Source organism: Lissotriton helveticus, chromosome 1_1 (genome assembly GCF_964261635.1).
Source record: "Lissotriton helveticus chromosome 1_1, aLisHel1.1, whole genome shotgun sequence".
NCBI lineage: Eukaryota > Metazoa > Chordata > Amphibia > Caudata > Salamandridae > Lissotriton > Lissotriton helveticus.
In genome coordinates this window covers 482,911,843-482,933,627 of record NC_136057.1, presented here as the reverse complement: position 1 = coordinate 482,933,627, position 21,785 = coordinate 482,911,843, and the positions used below count along the sequence as shown (strand labels likewise).

Below are 21,785 nucleotides of genomic sequence, written 5' to 3'. Positions count from 1 at the left end.
CAACCTATACAGTTCAGTGGTTAAGCCAAACCCATCTATCAGAGCACTCGTCAGGACATTGTAATTGTCAGCATCCTCTTCTCTTACAGTGAGGAGCTTGTGTCTACCTTTGTCTGCAAAGGAGAGCCACACGATTGCTGCCCACTGCCCTGGTGGTACCTGCTGTATTGTGCAGGCCCTTTCCAGTGCAGTTATGTATTTGTGGATGTCATCCCCAGTCTGATAGGGAGGGACAATCTTGCTTAGGTTTCTATGGTCATAAGACCTATCCCTACCACTAGGGATATTGCTGCCACCTTTGGACGCTAGTCCCATCTTCTTTCTCTCTCTCTCAAGAGCTAGGGTCTCTTTTTCTAAGGATACTTCTTGTCTCCTTAACCTAAGCTTGGCTTTTCTCATCCTAGCTTCATGCTCCCTCTTCTCAGGATAAGTTCTCCTCCTATGAGCAGAGGCAGAGGACCCTAAAGATGAGCCAGAATTGTTGGATTCCACTAAAGGTGATCTTTCCCTTCTAGGCACACCACCAGGTCTAAGTGGGGGGATGGAGGGAGGCCCATTCTGGCCCTCTTCATCTCCAGGTAGACTTGGATTCCCCAGGTTGAGTCTACTGACAACAACCTGGTCTGCATCATCATCCTCATCAGAGGTCTGGTGGGGCACCCAACTAGAATCCGCTTCTGCTGATGGTTGCACCCCATCCCCATTGCCTAGTCTATCAGGATCTGAAGCTTTTTCCAAGTCATCTAACACTAATATTTCTATGAGGTGTTGGGTGGTGGGACTTTGTCCTTGCTTCCTTATGGCACACAGACCCCTTAACTCTTGGACGGTGAATGTGTCATATTTAAATGTCTTCCCCTGGCTGACATCTGGCATAGACCCACTAGGTCCTGCCTTTAAAGCCATGACTAGTGAGGTGTGGTGTGTGCACCTACCTACACTACTTGGTTTTCTACTAAACCTCTCTAGTAGTGGTAGTCAGGGTGTGCTAGGCACTTAACACCTACAACTGCTAAGTTCAATAGAACTTATGTATTTTAAGTTTGATTTATATGTACCTACTGGTACCTTTATGTGAGTTTTCAAATGATATTCTCAAGATTATCTGGTAAAACAATGCAAGCTGTAATCCCACACGCTGCACACCAATGTGAGAAGTTGGCCTGGCATATGATGTCCACTATTCTAGTGGGCACCTTGCACCAGTCCAAATGACCCTTATAGATGTTAGGTTTAAAGTCAACCTTTATAGAAAGCTATCCTAGTGGTAGCTGTGGAGAGCAGCCTTCATGCTAAGACTTAGAGGCGAGTTAAGCAAGTTGTTTTACCAGTTATAATCTCTTGAATTATCAAATGAAAGCCCACCATACAAGGTATATATCAAATATATATGTATTTAATCTAAACACAACCCCTATGGACTCTTTATGAGGTCAGAAGTAAAAGTACAATACAGGAAACTTAGGGGTCCATTAGGATGGCGGACGGATTGCCACCGCCATGCAGGTGGTGGCGATCCGTCCGCCATCCCTGCCCGTCCGCCACATTTCTTCCCCCCGCCATATTACGATGGCGGGGGGACCGTGGTAGAGGGGAAGACCGCCCGCCGCTTTTCCGCCGCGGTCGGCTTGCGACCGCGGCGGAAAAGGCCTGATATGGTGGAGGTGTCAATCAGACACCGCCAGCCATATTAGGATGGCCTGTGAGGAATGCCTTTCCGTGGCGGCAATGTCGCCACGGAAAGGCATACGGTCTTTGCTTTGGGGCCCGTTGCGGGCCCCCAAGGTGAAGGGGGATGGGGGTTGCACATGGGGGGTACCTATGGTACCCCCAGCATTTCAATGTATAAAATGACAGGCACCGCGCGGTGCCTGTCATGTTGTGCATTAAAATGTACAACGTGCATTTTTTGCATTGCGGCGGCCGGTGCTTTAAGCACTGTCCGTCGCAATGTAAAAAATGCGGGATGCATCCGCCACTATGGTGGATGCATGCTAATTAGGGGCACGGTTCCTCTGCCCTTGTGGCGGATGGTACCGGCCCCCGACAGGATGGCGGTCGGACTTTGTCCGTCCGCCATCCTAATGGACCTCTTAATTAGCATACGATAGGTTGCACAGTATACGTTATGCCCTAGGGGTCTCACAAACCAAATACTAAAATAGTAGTATAAGAACCACCTGAGGGTTAAAAAGCAGGCCTAGAGCCTGTAGAACCGCTCGGGCTACCAGGAACCACCCAAGGTAGGGACGCAGGAGGCCCACAGGGAACGCGTGCAGTGTCTAAACAAACCCGCGGATCACCTTTGACTTTCTATGGAGAAAGAACAAGTTACAATTTTCAAGATTAAGGGCCCTTATAGGTGAACTACAATGGAACCCTTTTAGACTAGGACACTTGGAGAGTCAAGACCCACTGGAGCACCGGAGTACTCGTGTTACCTCACCGAGGGAAGCTGGGTGCATAGGTGTCTTTTGATGTGGAGAAGTGTGGCTCAGGGGTTAGAGGCAGCAGACCCGGAAGCTGAGATCGGTCCTGGACCAGGGTTCAATTCCCCGCCTCGGCGGGGTCTTGGGCTAAAAATTCCACGGACTCGATAATTCTCGCCCCGGTGCCTCCTCGACTCACGTATTCACACTCTGCGACTCTGGGCAATAGCTTGCTTAATCTCCACAACGGCCCCTCGCGGCGGGATGCCTGACTTTCACCTTGTGGATACCCTGCTATCTCACAGGGGAATACCAGGTGGATTCCGGGTTGGTGGCAGCATCCCGGCGCCATTAGAAGGAGAAGCGCACAAGGGCACATTTCGAGACTCTCACGCTTATATTTGCTTTTGTGTTTGTTTTGCACCATTTTTAAAAGTTTTATAGTTTAACTGTGATGTAATACGGTTTTTTTAAACTTGCATTCTTTCATAGGCTGAAGTAGCATTTATTGTTCCGCTTAAGGCACGCAGTGCAGCTGAGTAATAGCGCAGCCTTTCCCTACCTTCAGACAGCAGCCCCTCTGCTCCGGTCCACCGCGGCTCCTATGCCGATTGAGTGGAGGGCGGCTCATTTACCGCGGCGATTGGTGCCGGACTGGTGGTGAGAGCGGGCGCCATATTGGGAGGAGGCCGAGAGCACAGGGACCTGAGGCAGCGGTCCAGTTGCTCAAGGCTCCTTCACATAAAACGTGATGTGTTGGAGGGAGCGCAGCGGACGAGCGCAGCGGGCGCGACGGAGGCGCGCCGGAGTCGCGCTAGAGTCAAGCTCGTCTGCGCTCGTCCGCGAGCGTCCGGGACTAGGGGCTGGGGATTTCGCAGGTACTTATACATATACATCCGCTGACTTACAAGCGCTGCGGCCAGCCAGCTCGATGTGCCCTACTATCCCTCACAACACGGTTAAACGAATCGCTCATCTAGGCATAAGTAACACTGCCACTCTCACAGCCGACTCCGCCCCTGAGTATACGATGCTTACCACCACACCTAGCACCATTAGTACATTTAGGTGTATATACTTAAACACCCGCTCTATGACTAAACATCAAACAGACATTTTTCTGTTACTAACGGATTCACAACCTGACATGTTGCTACTGTCCGAAACTTGGCTTACCCCGGATTCCCTGCCGGACATCTTAGCAGCCTTACCAGCAGACTATTATATTCTGTCTGTAATTCGTCCAGGAGGGAAAGCTGGGGGAGGAGTAGCCATTATTGTTAATAAAAAACACCAACTTAGACAACTGTCATCTCTGCCTCTGCCCAATACAGAAAACTTAGTTGCTAGATTGGATTCTCCTAACGGAACACTTATACTGGTGCTATTGTACCGTCCACCGCAATCTATGGCCACATTTCCCTCCACTCTAGCTGAGCTATTGGCTCCTTTGGTCACCAACCATTCTAAACTTCTTTTGGTCGGCGACTTAAATCTATGGTTTGATAATACAGCGTTAGACCCTCAAGCTGCTGAGATGAAAGAACTTCTTGATGATCTCAATTTGACACAATTTATTCATACGGAGACTCATCAGAAAGGTCATAGTCTCGACCAAATCTGGTCTTTGAACCTACCAATCTCCTCAATAGATATCAAACCTTGCAGCTGGTCTGATCACCACTGTATAAGCTTTTCTTTTCAATTGAACAAGAATATTCAATTTAAGCTTCAAACCTGTAGGACTATTAGGAAATGGACGTCTATGGATCTCCCTATGTTCTTAAATTTCCTAAATACTTCCCTTCCCCTAGAGAGTACTAACGTGGAGGAGGCCGACCTTCGATTTAAGGAATGGCTCTCTTCTGCGATTAATATCTACGCCCCACCCACACGCCTTTGTAGCTCTAGGAGTAGGGAGGCACACAAATGGTTCACTCCTGAGCTAAAAAAATTAAAACTGGAAGTGAGGCAACAGGAAAGGGCTTGGCGCACTCAATATTGCCCTCTAGCTAGGGCTACTTATTGCCTAGCAAGAAAGGCATACCAAAAAACACTACTCAACCACAAAACTGCCTACTTTTCGTCCAAAATTTTAAATTCCACTAATAAGTCGAAGGAAATCTTCAGGATAGTGAACGACCTTTGTAACGATGACAGAACTTCCCCTCCGGTTGTTCCTACACAAGCACTATGCAATTCCCTGAATGATTTCTTCACAGATAAGATTTTATCGATCAAACAGCACATCTCCACACTTCCTATGTGTGCCCCTGTGGATGATATTTTTTTTAACCCCCTAACTTTACATTCTTTTCCTCTCATTGATTTAAAAGTCTTCTCAGAGTTATTAGCTATCGTCAAATCTGGCTCCCCTATGGATGTCTGTCCTCCTCAAATTATGAAGGAGATTGGTCGAGCCATTCCTAACAGCATGATGTCCCTGCTTAACAACTCGCTCATTTCAGGGATGGTCCCTAGTAGCTTTAAGCAGGCTTTACTCATACCCCTCACGAAGAAACCTGGCATTGATCCATTGGACCTTACGAATTATCGACCCATATCCTTGCTGCCCTTTTTATCCAAAATGTTGGAGGCCCATGTTACCAACTGCCTTTCAAGTTTTGTGGAGGAATCGGGCTATTTACAACCTAATCAAGCAGGATTTCGGCCTGGTCATTCTACTGAGGCAGTCATATTGGCTGTTCAGAACACCTTGAGGTCCAATGCTGACAATAATTTTCACCAGGCCCTGGTGCTCCTTGACCTCTCTGCGGCATTCGACACGGTTGACTATTCCATTCTGGTCAACCGTGTCGAACAGGCAGGCATTAGAGATTCTGCCTTGGCCTGGTTGAAATCGTTCTTATTTGAACGCACCCAGTCTGTCTGCTTAGGTTCTTTGTTAGCCCCTAAAATTAATTCCTTCTGCGGGGTCCCCCAGGGCTCCTCCCTGTCTCCCTTATTATTTAATTTGTATATGCGGCCCCTCCTTTTTGCTTTAAGTAAACATAAAGTCACTGTATATAATTATGCAGATGACTTGCAGCTAGTCTTTACACTTAATTCCCCAAATGCTGTGGAGGACTTTCAAGCAACTATGACCTTAATCCAGAACTGGATGTCGCTAAATCATCTTAAATTAAATCCGGGGAAAACCGAGCTGATTCTGCCTGGTAAAAGTGAAATTGGTTGGAGTCCTAATTTCTGGCCCATGGACATGGGCCCCCCCCCCAAGAAATCAAAAACCGTTAAGAGCCTGGGGATAACTATTAGTGAGGACCTTACCTTAAAAACTCAGATCGGAACGGTGGTCTCTTCGGGGTTTTTCCAATTGAGAAAGATCAGGAAAATTTCACATCTCCTCACCCATACCGCCTTAATCCAGGTGGTTATGGCCCTAGTCCTCTCCCACATTGATTTTTCCAACAGTCTCTATTTTGGCCTACCTATAGGCCAACTTAGAAGACTGCAGTACCTACAGAATCAAGCCGCAAGATTGATTTGTAATGTACCCAAATGGGTCTCGATCAAATCCGGCTTAGAGACCTTGCATTGGCTTCCTGTGGCTCAAAGAGCCGAATTTAAAACTGGCTGCATTATCTTTAAGGCTCTGCAAGGGAAGGGCCCTTCCTTTATCAAACAGCTGATTGGCAGATACGTTCCTTCACGCAGCTTGAGGTCAGCCCACAAAGACCTATTGGAGGTACCTCGCTTCAAGAAGAAACGACAGGGAGGTAGTAGCTTTCATTTTTTAGCAGCAACCCTGTGGAATTCTCTGCCGCTAGCTCTCAGGCAGTGCAAGGACCTCCTTGCCTTCAGAAAGGCATTCAAAACGCACTTATTCACACAGGCATATCTGAAATAGAGACTTTCGTTTGATCCACCCTTGTTATGTTTTTTTATCTCTTTCCAGCGCCAAGAAGCCTCTGGGCGTATGTGCGCTTAATAAATAATAATTAACATAACATAACATAACATAACATAACAGGAAGGGTTCCCTAAGCAAGCGCCGGGAAACCCACTGCGGGTAGCTGTGCGCTATATAAGCTCAACTACATTTACATTTACATTTACATGTCGGGTTTCGTCGTCGATTCCAATGGAGAGTTGCGAAAAAATGCTGCAGGCGACCAGAGGAAAAGTGTCCGGGTGGATCCAAGGGTGGATCGGAGATGTGAAGAACCTGAAAGCAGAGGGGACAGAGTCTGGGTCACTTGCCAGTGACCAGGATGGTGACAGGAAGATGCCAACCAATGTCAGTAGTTTTCAGGTGAAAGAGGAGAAGCTTGACTCTTCAGCCACGAGGACCAGTAGGCGTCGACGACAACCAGGAGCTAGATTCGACCTGTCCCACAAATGATGTTGAGTGCTGCAGCATCAGAATCTGGATTGACAAGATTGGCTACAGTTCAGACCAGCAAGGACTGGGCGTTTCCTCCTTTGGAGGGGAGTCAGAGCACATCTTGAGCAACCAGGAAAGCTCAAGAAACAAAGGAGTGGCCTTCGTGGGGGCTCACTAGCCAACGGACTAAGCACCACAAACGACTCTCAAGCTGCGGTGAAGAAAGGGGACTCATGGGTCACTCGTGGAGTGCTGGCCTCTGTACTTTGGTGCAAACGGTGCTCGGGCAGCGGCTTCAAATACCCCAATGCACAACTGCGGGATACCTCGGGAAGTAGGTGCAGTTGCAAATATGCAGGATGTCTCGGAGTTCCGGTCCCACGTCTCTCATGTCAGCTATGGGTCTCAGCTTTGCTGGGATCTCGGGTCAGCCTCAGAGATGTCTGGAAGTCTGTGTCCTGTGTCACAGATTCTTCGGGATCCGGCGGGAGCCTATAAAATGCAGACCGGCAAAGATGCTTTTGGTGCCTGTTTGAACAGGCTCAATCAATCAATCAATCATAGCATTTGTAAAGCGCACTACATACCCATGAGGGTCTCAAGGCGCTGGGGTGGGGGGTGCTGCTAATGTTCGAAGAGCCAGGTCTTGAGGAGTCTCCTGAAGGTTAGAAGGTCTTCGATCTGCTGTAGGCGGATGGGGAGGGTGTTCCACGTCTTGGCGGCGAGGTGGGAGAATGATCTACCGCCGGCAGTCATTCTTTGGATGCGGGGAATGGTGGCGAGGGAATGGTCTGCGGAGCGGAGTTGGCGGTCGGGGGTGTAGAGGCTGAGTCGTCTGTTGAGGTACGCTGGTCCGGTGTTGTGGAGTGCCTTGTGTGCGTGGGTGAGGAGCTTGACGATGATGGGGAGCCAGTACAGGTCTTTCAGGTGGGGTGTGATGTGGCTGCGGCGGGAGATGTCGAGGATCAGGCGTGCTGAGGCATTCTGGATGCGTTGGAGTCGTTTCAGGAGTTTGGCCGGGGCTCCTGCGTAGAGTGCGTTGCTGTAGTCCAGTCTGCTGCTGCCTGGGTGACCGTCCTTCTAGTTTCGGTGGGGATCCACTTGAAGATCCTGCGGAGCATGCGGAGGGTGTTGAAGCAGGAGGAGGAGACTGCGTTGACCTGCTTTGTAATGGAGAGGATGACCCCTAGGTTTTGTGCGTGGTTGGTGGGTGTAGGGGGTGCACATAGTGCCGTCGGCCACCAGGAGTCATCCCAGGCCGAGGGGGTGGAGCCGAGGATGAGGACCTCTGTCTTGTCCGAGTTCAGCTTCAGTCGGCTGTTCCTCATCCAGTCAGCGATGGCCTTCATTCATTCGCGGAGGTTGGTTTTGGCTGTGTGGGGGTCCTTGGTGAGCGAGAGGATCAGCTGGGTGTCGTAGGCGTAGGAGATGATGTTTAGGTCGTGCTGTTGGGCAACGTGGGAGAGTGGTGCCATGTAGACGTTGAACAACGTTGGGCTGAGAGATGAGCCTTGGGGTACGCCGCAGATGATCTCGGTGGCTTCGGGGCAGAAGGGGGCCAGGCGGACGCTCGGGTTCTCCCGGAGAGGAAGGAGGTGGTCCAGTCCAGGGCCTTCTCTTGGATTCCGGCATTGTGGAGGCGTGCTCTTAGTGTGTGGTGGCAGACTGTGTCGAAAGCGGTCGACAGGTCCAGGAGGATGAGGGCCGCTGTTTCTCCGTTGTCGAGCATGTTCCTGATGTCGTCGGTGGTGGCGATGAGGGCAGTTTCGGTGCTGTGGTTGCTGCGGAACCCTGACTGGGATGGGTCCAGGATGTTGTTCTCTTCGAGGAAGCTGGTCAGTTGTATGTTGACAGCCTTTTCAACGACCTTCGCCGGGAACAGGAGCAGGGAGATGGGTCGGAAGGTTTTGGGGACTTTGGGGCTCGCCTTGGGTTTCTTTAGTGGGGCACTGATCTCTGCGTGCTTCCAGGTCTCCGGGAAGGTCCCTGTCTCGAAGGCTGCTGGCTTTGTTGTAGATGTGGTGTGGGCAGGGGTCTTCCGGGGATCTGGAGAGGACGGTGTTCATGATCTTGATGGTGTCGTTGTCGTTGATGTTGGTCCAGGCACGCAGGCGGTTGGTGCGGGTGGTGGTCATGGGAGCGGGGTGTGGGCTGTTGCCGGGTGGTGACGGAGTCGGAGTCGAAGGTGTCGTGGATGTCTGTGATCTTGCAATGGAAGAAGGTGGCCAGCGAGTCACACAGGTCTTGTGACGGTGGGATGTCGTTGCTGTTGGAGCTGGGGATGGAGAGTTCCTTCACGATGCTGAAGAGCTCTTTGCTGTTGTGTGCGTTGTTGTGTAGGTGGTCTCTGAAGGTGGTCCTTTTGGCAAATCTGATGAGTTGGTGGTGTCGGCGGGTGGCGTTCCTGTGGGCTATGTAGCTTTCCGGTGTTCTTTCGCGGGTCCAGGTTTTTTTCTAGTTTTCGGCAGGTTCGCTTGGAGGCCTGGAGGTCTTCGGTGAACCAGCTGGCACTCTTGCTGGTGTGGGTGTTCAGGGGTTTCTTGAGCGGGGCGAGGGTGTTGGTGCAGTCGTTGACCCATTGTCTGTGGCTGTGGGCAGCAGCGTCTGGGTCGGTTGGGTCTGCGTGTGGATTCTGGGCGAGGGCGGCGGTTAGCTTATCCTCGGTGATCTTGCCCCAGCTGCGGCGAGGCATCTGCTGGGTGCGGTGGTGTGTGGTGGGTTTCCGGAAGGTGAAGTGGATGCAGCGGTGGTCGGTCCAGTGGAGTTCGGTGGTGCGGTTGAAGACGCGGCTGCTCGTGGAGAAGATGGGATCAAGCATGTGGCCAGCGGAGTGTGTGGGTGCTGTGACGAGTTGTCTGAGTCCGAGGTTGCCGAGGTTGTCGATCAGGGTGGAGGAGTTGGCGTTGTTGTTGTTCTCGAGGTGGAAGTTCAGGTCCCCAAGGAGGATGTAGTCCGTGGAGGCGAGGGCGTGTGTGCTGACGAGGTCAGTGATGGGATTGCAGAACTGCGGTCGGGGTGCTGGGGTTCTGTAGATGAGGGTGCCTCTGAGGGTAGTGTTGGGGTCGGTGTGGATCTGGAAGTGCAGGTGTTCTGCGGTGCTGAGGGTGTCGTCGGCGTGTGTCGAGATTTTGAGAGTATTTCTGTGGACGATGGCAATTCCTCCTCCTATTCCGTTGTTATGGTTCTTGCGGGTGATCTTGCAGCCTTCCGGGATGGCTATGGCGATGTCAGGTGCTGAGAAGGGGGTCAGCCAGGTCTCAGTCAGGAAGGCGACGTCAGGGGCGTTGGTGTCGAGTAGATTCCAGAGTTCGACGGTGTGTTTGCAGGCGGAGCAGGTGTTGAGCAGGATCCATCTGAGGAAGTTGGTTTCCATGTTGGGTGGGTTGGCGGGCCGGATGCTGGTGAAGCTGCAATTCCGGCAGGAGAAGGGTCCTTGGGTGTGTTTCGGGGCGGCCAGGTAGCAGGTGCGAGATCGTCCGGCATTGAGTGCGTGGAGAGTGCTGGAGTCGTAGCGGAGGCAGTGTTGTGGTGTGTGCGGGGTCCAGCGTTCCTGGCGCGGTCCAGGCACGGACGAGCGCATATGGGGAGGTGGGAGGGAGGAGCAGCTGGGAGGTGGGAGGCGGGAGCAGCAAATGGGCAGTGGGCAGTCAATGGGGCGGGGCCACAGGGGACACAGCGGTGGGTGAACGAGTGGCACAGGAGGTAAAAACGGGGCACAAGGAGGGAGAACACAGTGGCACAGAAGGCAAAAAACGGGGCACAAGAGGGGGAAAACAGTGGCAGAGAAGGCAAAACACGGGGCACAAGAGGGGCAAAACAGTAGCACAGAAGGCAAAAAACGGGACACAAGAGGGGGAAAAACAGTGGCACAGAAGGCAAAACATGGGGCACAAGAGGGGCAAAACAGTGGCACAGAATGCAAAAAACGGGGCACAAGATGGGGCAAAACAGTGGCACAGAAGGCAAAAAACGGGGCACAAGATGGGGCCTATATGGGGGGTGGGAGGGAGGAGCAGCTGGGAGGAGGGAGGCGGGAGCAGCGAATGGGCAGTGGACAGTCAAGGGGGCGGGGCCACAGGGGACACAGCGGTGGGGGAACGAGTGGCACAAGAGGCAAAAACGGGGCACAAGGAGGGAGAAAACAGTGGCACAGAAGGCAAAACATGGGGCACAAGAGGGGGCAAAACAGTGTCACAGAAGGCAAAAGACGGGGCACAAGAGGGGGCAAAACAGTGGCACAGAAGACAAAACAACAGGGCACAAGAGGGGGCAAAACAGTGGCATAGAAGGCAAAAAAACAGGGGACAAGGAGGGGGAAGACAGTGTCACAGAAGGCAAAAAAAACGGGGCACAAGAGGGGGCAAAACAGTGGCACTGAAGGTATAACACGGGGCACAAGAGGGGGAAAAACAGTAGCACAGAAGGCAAAACACGGGGCACAAGAGGGGGCAAAACAGTGGCACAGAATGCAAAAAACGGGGCACAAGATAGGGCAAAACAGTGGCACAGAAGGCAAAAAACGGGGCACAAGATGGGGCAAAACAGTGGCACAGAAGGTAAAACACGGGGCACAAGAGGGTGCAAAACAGTGGCACAGAAGGCAAAACACGGGGCACAAGATGGGGCAAAACAGTGGCACAGAAGGCAAAACACGGGGCACAGGAGAGGGCAAAACAGTGGCACAGAAGGCAAAAAAACGGGGCACAAGAGGGGGAAAAACTGGCACAGAAGGCAAAACACGGGGCACAAGAGGGGGCAAAACAGTGGCACAGAAGACAAAAAAGGGGGCACAAGATGGGGCAAAACAGTGGCACAGAAGGCAAAAAACGGGGCACAAGAGGGGGCAAAACAATGGCACAGAAGGCAAAACACGGGGCACAAGAGGGGGCAAAACAGTGGCACAGAAGGCAAAAAAACAGGGCACAAGGAGGGGGAAAACAGTGGCACAGAAGGCAAAACACGGGGCACAAAATGGGGCAAAACAGTAGCACAGAAGGCAAAAAACAGGGCACAAGAGGGGGCAAAACAGTGGCACAGAAGGCAAAACACGGGGCACAAGAGGGGGCAAAACAATGGCAGAGAAGGCAAAAAACGGGGCACAAGAGGGCGCAGACCAGTGGCACTGAAGGCAAAAAACGGGGAACAAGAGGGGTAAAACAGTGGCACAGAAGGCAAAACACAGTGCACAAGAGGGGGCAAAACAGTGGCACAGAAGGCAAAAAAACGGGGTACAAGGAGGGGGAAATTAGTGGCACAGAAGGCAAAAAAAACAAGGAGGGAGAAAACAGTGGCACAGAAGGCAATAAAAATGGGGCACCAAAACGGAAGAAACACACTTACCAGCGAGACCTCAGCAGCTGCAGGGGCACACAGGCAGAGCTGTGCGGAGGGGGAGCGACCTACCTGGAAGGTCACTCCTTGACCACAAGGGAGATTTCTTCCTTCTTCCAGTCGATATGGAATGTCGAAGGTCCAAGATATATGTTGCAGAGTTTCGTCCAGGGTAATCTAAAGTCCTAGGGACTGGGTCCCTATACTTATACTAAGTTTAGGGGTGGTACTAACTCTAGGGTCTCATCTATGGGTGGACCGGGGTAGGGGGTGGTTACACCCCTTCCCCTTTGTCCAGTTTTGTGCCAGAGCTGGGGCTGAGTGCCCCAGCAACCGGTTTGAACTGGGAAATGCATGGAGCACCTTGTGTTCCCCAGGCGGTGTCTGAAAAGCATTCACTGAATGCAACCCACCCTGTCTCAATACACTAAAGCCTTTCTGGGGAGGTGCCAGCACCTCCCTGGACAGGAGAACTATTGTCCAGGCCTCCCCTGCCAGGGTTTCGTCCAGCAGCAGGAGGGCAGACTTGTGTCTATGGCAGCAGCATCCATTTTGTGATGCTGGTGCTCTGTTTAACTTTAACCGGGTATACCAGTGTGTACATGTCTTGTCCCTCTAGAAGGGTGGAATGCTACCCCCACAACCAGAAATGGTGGGGGGGGGGGTAGTATTCCAAAGTGTTTGACACCTAACCTGACATGTTTTGATAAAGCCAAACCAAAGTTAGCATTAACAGCGAGGATTATAATGCACTTAAGAGTATATGGTATGGCTATATCATAGAACAGCTATAATGAGATATTTCTGAAAGCTGCACAGGGACTCAGCTCATGCTAGGGCACCCTCTCACGCAAAACCAAGCACTCTGCCTTCAGGATTGTCAAGGTCTGCCATAGGAGTGACTTATAGGTTACTATGTGTCTATATGTAAATGTAGATATAGGTATACTATATCTAAGTAAGGGGTGCTTACACCACCTTACCCAGGCTGCAAGTGCAGACCTGTGGTGTCAGTTTGGAAGGCTAACCAGGGGTGGCACAATACATGCTTCAGCCCCTGGTAGGCATCTGGGGTACCTAAGGTGCCATATACAGGGACTCACAAAGGTGACCCAGAAGCCAATCTGGTATGTACCTAAAGTACATGGTATCAATTTAGAGAGAGAACAGCTAGGCTGTGGTCCTAATTAGCAGGGCCACAGCCAGACTAAAGTCGAAAAACCCGTGAAACACAGCAAAAAGTGGGGGTAGCTATAGGAATCAGACCCTACTCTCCTACAGCAACATAAATTTTTCCTTCTATCCTTCTGCCTCTAAATTGTAGAACATCCTCAATAAAGCCCAGTAGCTCTATTTTACATCCCTCATACGATGCCAGTGAACGGTCAGTTGGGAATAATTCTCTATCCCCCTATGTTTCCTTGAATAATTTTTGAGTTATCATAGTGATTTTTGCTCCTGTATCAACTAATAATTTTAAACTTTTGTCACCCACACCAATGCCAACAATAGGATTGACACAAGAGGAGGGATTTCCTGATACTAAACTTTTGTCAATAGAACTAACGACATCTTTCCCCGTACTAAATCAATAAAACCTTCCACCCACATCTGATTCAGTGTCATTTTCTCACAATATGATTGCATCACACATGCCACAGGCCTAGTGGCAAACCTTGGCAAAATGTCCTAACTTCTTACAGTAGTTACATTTGACATTTCAAGCAGGACACGGTATACCATTCTTAACATGTGGGGGGTTACCACAATGATAACACATGTTACACATTGAAAGATCAGGTTTGAGTCCAGACATCTTGGATCCAATGTTTTGATTATGAATCTCATATATTTTTTGCGGAGCTTTTCTATACTTAACCGCATTCACCGATTCTTGAAGTTTCTCTACTAGCTCCTTTACTGAAATTTGGGATATGCCTATGCTTTTTGCTGTTTTGATGGTGTCCTCCAAAGATGGGTTAGCCATGGACAAGACTTTTTGTTGAATCAGTTTATCTTTACACTGGCACGCAAACTGGTCTCTAATTAACTGATCTGTGAAAGTGTCAAATGGGCATTCCAAAATCAGTCTACTAAGAAACGCTATGTATGAATCAACATCTTCTTCCATTTTTTGTTTACGTTTACAAAACTTATGTCTAAGCACAATTAGACTGGGTTGTTTATCAAACCTGATCTGAAGATTCTTTACAGCTTGCTGATGCTCATCAAAATGTTCAGCCTAATCTAACAATAAGTCTGGTAAGTGTTTAAAAGTAGACCTCTCCTCAAAACCCATTGAGTGTAAAAGCAAAAACTTCTTTCTCTCTTGCCTGAATGTGGAGGCCCTTATTGCTCCCAAATAAGTTTCAAACACATCAAACAAAAGTGACCACTTGGCTGGAGGATCTCCCTGTGTGTCCTGAAAAGACGGTGGTAAGGCCACAGACTGCATTATGACAGCGAGTAAACAGAATATAAAAACTGTACAGATTTTATTTTATTTTTTAAGTTAAAAAACATTAGATTAAACCCAATAAATGTGACTCAATATACTATATATATATATACATATATATATATATATATATATATATATATATATATATATATATATATATATATATATATATATATATATATAGTATATTATATGTACATATATATATTACCACTTCCTCCTTCTGTACAAATAGTCCTTGTCCTCTCTAGGGAGAGTTTGCCTCCTTTCTTTTTTTGCATCCTTTACACAGAGACGCGTTTCGGCAAATAATTGCCTTTTTCAAAATGCATTTACATCATGATTGCTCAATAAATGCACCATCAAATACCTCCAATTTGAGAACAATTTGAAAGACAGATGTATCACAGCACCTAGGGAACCCTTCGGATAGAAGGATAAATTTGCCATTTACACATTACACGCACCTCGAACAGAAACCTCCCTACACACTAAGGAGTGCCCTAAATTCTCAGATTCAGTCCATCTAAGAAAGACTTCCGTCTCGCCATTCCTATGGTGATACCTAAAAGGTAAATTCCATGAAGCATGCCCTAAAAGCACATCACTGTTGGCCGATTTAGGGGTGCTGAATCTACGAAAATTCTAATCCCACACATATGGCAGGCCACCTTAGATCCTATTTTTTCCAATTTGCCTGATCATAGTAGTCACCCTGCTTTTCCCTTACCTTGGTTCGATAACTTTGCGGTGCCATTCACACTTAAAATTGCGGCCGCCCAAATCCCGCCTTGTCCAGCCCCTGTACATAAATCGAGAAATTGGGCCAGGCTTGATGTCGCTACTCTCAATAAGACGTTGATCAAACACAGAGCGAATCTCGATTTAATTTCCATAAAGGATCACAAGCTCATTCACAACTGGCTTTCTGGAGCAGTAGACATATGCCTCCCTCTCTCAACCAAATACTCCAATAAACATTTTGCTCCGGCGCCCTGGTTTACAAAAAAGTAAAAAAGTAAAAAATCTAGGTGCAAAGTGCTTGAAAGGCGCTGGAGGAAACACTATAATGAATACACAAAAATAGTATACAAAAAGGCTTTAGGCGCATATCATAGATTGTGCAAATTGGCTCGGGTAACGTTTTTCTCACATCAAATATTACAGTCACAAAACTGCACAAAAACCCTTTTCAAAGTGGTTAAAGAACTTTTTGGCACCAAAATATTGACAAAGTTTCCTGTTCTTTCACATTGTCAATGCAAATAACCTGCTCTCTTTTTTATACACATGGAGCTGCAAATAACAAACAAACTAGAGATTAGGGCAAAGTAGCAGAATCATCTACTATCAGAGAGGTTCTTACCATATTAGATTCCTTAAGCAATCCCAGCTCCCCGCTCAAAATGTCTACCTGGGACCCGATGGACTTTTAATCGCCTTCTTTCAAATACTAAATCTGGATCCCCGATTGATCCCTTACTTCCTCAGGTTCTTGGCCTGATCGCTTCCCCCATGTTGATAATGATAATAGAGCTTCTACATAACTCTTTAAAGGATGGGATAGTTCCACATAGCTGAAAGCATGCTATGTTCCTTCTCCTCCTAAAGAAAGCCAATTCCTAGGCAAGCCCCTCTGCGCCTGTCCACAAACCGAACGTGACCAGCACCAGGGACCCTGAAACTCCGCACCGCCAATGCTACGACCAAGCTGCACTCCACGCACTCAACCCAGGTCGCAACAACAACTGCAAGATAGCCTCACCAGCTGACACCCACGGACTCTTCAGCTATCCGTGCTGCCGGCACATCTGCAGCACCACAGACCCAGCACAACAGGCCCACAAGAACACAACCGCACCGAAGAACCTGCAATGCATCCTTCTCATCGTACGATCCCTCCACAAACATGTTACTGAAATCTGGGTCCTTCTCCACAGCACCACACCGGATGTCGCTTTCTTCACGAAACCTGGACCAACACCACCTCGGGAGAAGACATCGTCATCGCCATTCCCCAAGGGTACAAGATCTCCCAGAAGGACGGCCCCAGCCGCCCTGGAGGAGGAATCGCCATTATGACACAAGTCCACCCTCTGGCTGAGCACACTCGCCGATGAGCCCACAGAATTAACCCCTCCCATGCTCATGACGAGCTCAGCTCGTCATGAGCCACGGTGCTCGTGTGCTCGTCATGGCCGTTAGAACGCTCACATGCGGGACTAATTCCCCTGCTGTGCTTAGCGGTCTAAGGAAACGGGTGTTGCCGTGACGAGCACACAAGCACCGTGGCTCATGGCGAGCTGAGCTCGTCATGAGCACCGGGGAGCTGTGCATGCCCCCCGCCCCCCAGCACAGTGGGGGAATAACCCCGCAGCCAAAGGGTTAATGGATCACCTACACTTCAAGTTACAGGCCAGCCCCACCACCACCCTCCGAGGAACCCTCATCTATCGACCCCCCGGACTTCGCAGATTATTCGCCAACTCCATCATGGACATCTAGCCGCAAGCCATCGCATCCACCAACTACACCTTGTTGGGAGAACTCAACTTCCACCTCGACAACCAACTAGACCCCAACATCACATCCCTCCTGTACAACCTCCACAACATTGGACACCGCCAGATCGTGACCGAACCAACACAGTCAGCAGGACACACCCTCGACCCCCTCTTCACAACAGGAAACTCTGTCACTTTCAGCCACACCACCGAACTCTCATGGACAGACCATCGATACGTCCACTTCTTCTTCAGAACACCCACCGCCCACAGACCCCAGCACCTGCTCCCACGAGGCAACTGGCCCAAAATCACCAACGACCAGCTCACCGCTTCCCTCGGCAACTCTACCCCAACCATCGCACAAGACAACGACCCCAACACCGCAGCCCGAATTATGCACAGATCGATCTCCAACAGCACCAACACCATAGCCCCCATCGAGAAGAACAACAACACATGTGCCAAGAAAGTCAGATGGTTTACCATCGAACTTCAAGAGTCCAGACGCACATGTCACCACCTTGAAAAGACCTGGAGGAACTCCAAATCCACAGAAGCTCACAACAACTTTAGAGTCGCCACCCACGCCCACCACCAACCCATCAGAAATACGAGAAAAAAAACGATCAAAGGCAGAATCTCCACACATGCACACAACGGCATAGAGCTCTTCAGCATCATCAAGGAGTTTGCGCAACCCACCAGCGATTCTCCAGATATCCCTCTCTCTCAAGACATCTGCGACAAACTCAGCACCTTCTTCCCCCACAAAATCTGGAACATTTATGACAACCTCGATTAAGACGGCCAACACACTGAACCCTCACCAACCACCCCCGACACTTTGAAGCCAGCAATTGATAGCTGGACATCCCTCACAACCGAAGACACGCTGAAGACGATGAAGTCAATCCACTCCGGGGCCCCCAAGGACCCCACCACATCTTCAACAGAGCCGCCAACACCATCGCACCTTTGCTTCGCACATCATCAACCGCTCCCTCATGAACGCCTCCTTTGACTGGAAGCACACAGAGATCAACCCCCTCCTAAAGAAGCATTCAGCGGACGCCGCCGACCTCAAAAACTATAGACCCATCTCCCTACTCCCGTTCCCAGCGAAAGTCATCGAGAAAGCCATCAACAGCCAAATCGCCACCTTCGTCTAAGAGCACAGCATCCTTGACCCCTCCCAATCCGGCTTCAGGAAAAACCACAGCACAGAAACTGCCCTCCTGCCACTACAGATGACATCCGCTCCCTCCTGGACAGAGGAGAGACAGTAGCCCTCATCCTCTTCGACCTCTCAGAGGCCTTCGACACAGTCTCTCAACGCACCCTAATACGCAGACTTCATGACGCAGGGATCCGAAGCAAGTCCCTCGACTGGATCCACTCCTTCCTCTCCGGCAGAACACAGCGGGTCAGACTCCCTCCTTTCCTTTGAGACCCTACAACAACCACCTACAGAGTCCCCCAGGGATCGTTCCTTAGCCCCACGCTGTTCAACATATACCTGGCTCCGTTCGCCCCCAATCGACAAAACACATGGACTCAACATTGTCTGATACGCAGACGACACCCAACTCATCCTCTCCCTAGCCAGCGAACCCAACACAGCCAAGCACAACTTTCAAGAAGGCATGGAAGCAGTCGCCAAATGGATGAAAAGCAACTGCCTACAACTCAACCCTGACAAAAAAAAGTACTTATCATGGGCCCACACCCCAACGCCTGGAATGATACATGGTGGCCCCACGCCCTCAGAAACCCGCCCACCCCCACGGACCATGCACGCAACCTCGGAATAATCCTGGACTGCGAACTCAAAATGGACCGCCAGATCAACTTCATCGCATTCTCCTGCTTCCACACCCTCCGCCTCCTACGCAAGACTTTCAAATGGATCCCCCTCGAGCGCAGAAAGACTGTCACTCACGCCCTCGTCACCAGCAGACTTGACTACGGCAACGCACTCTATGCCGGAATAAACAAAACCCTCACCCGCAAGCTACAAAACATCCAGTAACACTGCGGCAAAACTGGTCCTCAACCTGCCAAGACACTTCCACATCTCCCAGCACCTGCGTACACTCCACTTGCTCCCCATCGAGGCTAGAATCACCTTCAAGATTCTCACCCACGCACACAAAGCCCTCCACAATACCTGACCTGAATACCTGAACAGCCGACTCCAATTCCACGCACCCCAAAGGACCCTACGATCAGCCCAGCTCTCCTATGCTGTGGTCCCAGGCACCAGTAAGTCCAGATTGGGTGGCCATTCTTTCTCCTTCCTCGCAGCCAGTGCGTAGAACACCCTACTGCTCCACCTCAGACAGATGACACCACTCCCCATCTTCATGAATAATTTCAAAACACGGCTCTTCGACAGATCTCCTCCTTGATAGACTGGAATCTGCACCTCTCCTCCTTCCCAGTGCCTTGAGACCCTTACGGGTGAGTAGTAGCGTTCTACAAACACATGATTGATTGATTGACCCCTCAATCCGGTCAAACTTCCGACCTATATTGCAGCTCCCTATTGTTGCAAACATTTTGGAGACAAATGTAAATGGCCAGCTGACCGCATTTGTTGAAGCTCCGATTTTTCTTTACACCTCCCAATCAGGGTTTAGAGCTGGTTTCTCTGCAGAAACCACACTGTTGGGGGTGACTGAAATGCTAAGGCATCGCTTAGACGAAGGCGAAATTGCAGCATTTATTCTATTATATCTCAGTGCTGCTTGGAGGCAATGGCACTAAAATGGTTTCACTCCTTTCTTAGTGATCGGACCTTACAGGTCTCTTCAGCCATGGCCTGTTCGAATTCCCACACCTTCCTTTATGGTGTTCCCTAGGGCTCAGTGCTGAGGCCACTGCTATTTAATATATAAGTCTGCCGATTAGCGAAGGTGTTTGAAAAAGCAGGATTGTCTCTGTTTTCCTACGCTGATGACACACAGAGTATATTTTCTCTCTCCTCGTCACAGGGACATTTGCCCTCAGATCCTAATCAAGGACTGATCTGAGTGGCCACATGGATGCAAAATAACCTACTTAAATTAAATGGCGACAAGACAGAAGTCATGATCCTAGTCAAAAGACATGACCTATGGGGCCCTCAAAACTGACCCCATGAGTTAGGCTCCTTACCCATCCCAGTGAGCATTGTTCAAAACTTGGGTTTCACTAGTGATGAACACCTATCAATGAAACAGCAAGTGGCCAAGATCTCCTCCACCAGTTTTGTAGTCTTACGCTGTAGTGTGTTTATCTAGGTACCTGAATCGATATTCCTATTCTTTGCCCTTGTGTGGTTATAAATCAATAATATCCCTACAAACGGCATAGAAACCCTTTTCATAATTCAGTCATAGCGCATGTTGTCACATTAAGCAAGCATACTCCTCCCGCCCCCTAGAAAGCACACCGAGTTCTTAAACAAATCCAAGCCTCCAGCAACCTGGGAAATCCCCGCTGCTTTGTTTTGATTTCGTCCAAGAACTCCTGTAAAGCACTGTAAGAACGACCAGTTCTTAGTGACATCTTTATTGACATCTTATGTCCAGCCTTTACGTCAAACCCGGCACCTTTCAGGTATAAATATACCAACGTTGCCTTAAGCAAACACACGGTGGTGACGAATCGGGAGCAGCTACGACTTGCCTGAGAGCCCAGCTGATGCGAGAGCCCACGGACGCTGCCCCTCCCTTTTGATGCGCTGAGAAAGACGCTGTCTTTTCTCTTGCCGAGAAATCCAGCCTCCGGCGTTTCCAGCTTACCCTTGCGGGTGACTGGGATACCGAGTCCTGAGAGAGAGATACCAGACCTCCTGCCTTCTAATACCCAGGTACTGAACCCTTACAGAGAATTCTTGAGTCAGATTCTTGGCAAAACAAACTTAACTTAAACTGCTACTTACTTACTCCTTCCCACGTATTAGGCTTAGGTCAGGTACACCGGGGTAGGCATAGTTAGAAGCACCAGTTGAGTACGATTAGTCAATGTATATATGTATGTATCTATTTTATCCATTTTAAAGTATCATATGGCTAAGAAACTATATCAATGCTTTTACAGTATTATTTCATAATCCTGCTTTTACTGTATGCACTTTACTTAACTATAAGTATTGCAATTGTAGCAATTAATTTCTCTTGTATGAGGAAAGAGACTGCTCAATAAATAACACCTTTTATTGAAAACGCCCGTCTCTCTTTTTCTCTGCAATCTGGTGAAACTAAGTACGCACTTATTGACTGAGTGAAATAGCTGTCTTTTGTTTTCACACGACTCTAGAGATACACTCTTATTCAGGGAGAGCAAAGTTGTCATGTTTTATGGTTGTCAGAAACTAAATCCCTTCCTGTCTATCCAGGGAGATTAAACTCCTCCTCGCCTATTCGAGAAGGTTTCTAGTGAACTCTGAGCTAGCTGGCAAAAAACTTAAGTCTAATATAGTCAGTAGAGACCTAGTTAACCTCAGTCCTACGTCTACACTACTGAAGATATTATTCCAATGCGCAGAGCCTATGGACTATAGGAACTACACTACATGTCGCCCAACGTTTGGTAAGTAACGCAAGACGTTAGAGTAACTCAGTCGTGCTTTTTCACACAGACCCTTTTTCCCGTAAATACTCCAAAAGACGTCTGGAGTGGGTAAAAGGTTAAAATCCGCCGGAACTTAGTAGGAAGAGATTTCTATG

At 49.3% G+C, this 21,785-nt stretch overlaps 1 protein-coding gene across 1 annotated transcript in view; it reads right to left on the bottom strand.

Annotated features, from left to right (window-relative positions):
• LGR5 (leucine rich repeat containing G protein-coupled receptor 5) overlaps positions 1-21,785 on the bottom strand; it is a 1,130,716-nt gene that overhangs the window by 750,198 nt on the left and 358,733 nt on the right. The window lies entirely within an intron of this gene.